This window comes from Arachis ipaensis, chromosome B08 (genome assembly GCF_000816755.2).
Source record: "Arachis ipaensis cultivar K30076 chromosome B08, Araip1.1, whole genome shotgun sequence".
Lineage (NCBI taxonomy): Eukaryota > Viridiplantae > Streptophyta > Magnoliopsida > Fabales > Fabaceae > Arachis > Arachis ipaensis.
In genome coordinates, this window is record NC_029792.2 from 107,106,700 (window position 1) to 107,107,286 (window position 587).

Genomic DNA, 587 nt, shown 5'->3' on the forward strand with positions numbered 1-587 from the left:
AATCATATATATTATTTATTTATTATTTGATGTAGATATGTAAATCAAATATGTAGATATAGATATGATATCCACAGTCCGATCTAATTAAAATATGGATCGAATTCGATCATTATGCGGATTGAACTATATTAACAAATTACAGATTAAAGTCAATAAATACCGTAAATTTATGAATATTCTTATCTATGAACACCTTTAATAATATTATTCTTCTAGTTAATTAATAAGTATTTTTACTTATATATGATTGAATAGCTTTCTCTTTTTACATTAAAAAAATGTAAAAATATTATAATGATTGTTGGGAGGAGACAATGAAACACTAATCAAGAATTGGTTATTATAGTGAGCATGAAAATGAAGCCATAAACATTTCTAACAAATGAAAAAAGTTACTTGTACTTTTATTAGAAAAGTTTCTTGTCCTTTTTTTTTTCTTTTTCTTTTTCTTTTATGCACATCAAGCTGACACATTCTTTTTTATTATTGGATGAAACATGAATTTTACATTTCATTCATTAATGAAAAAAGCTTCTCTGGTCAGTGTATGAATAAAGATTAATATATTTATAAATTATAATTAC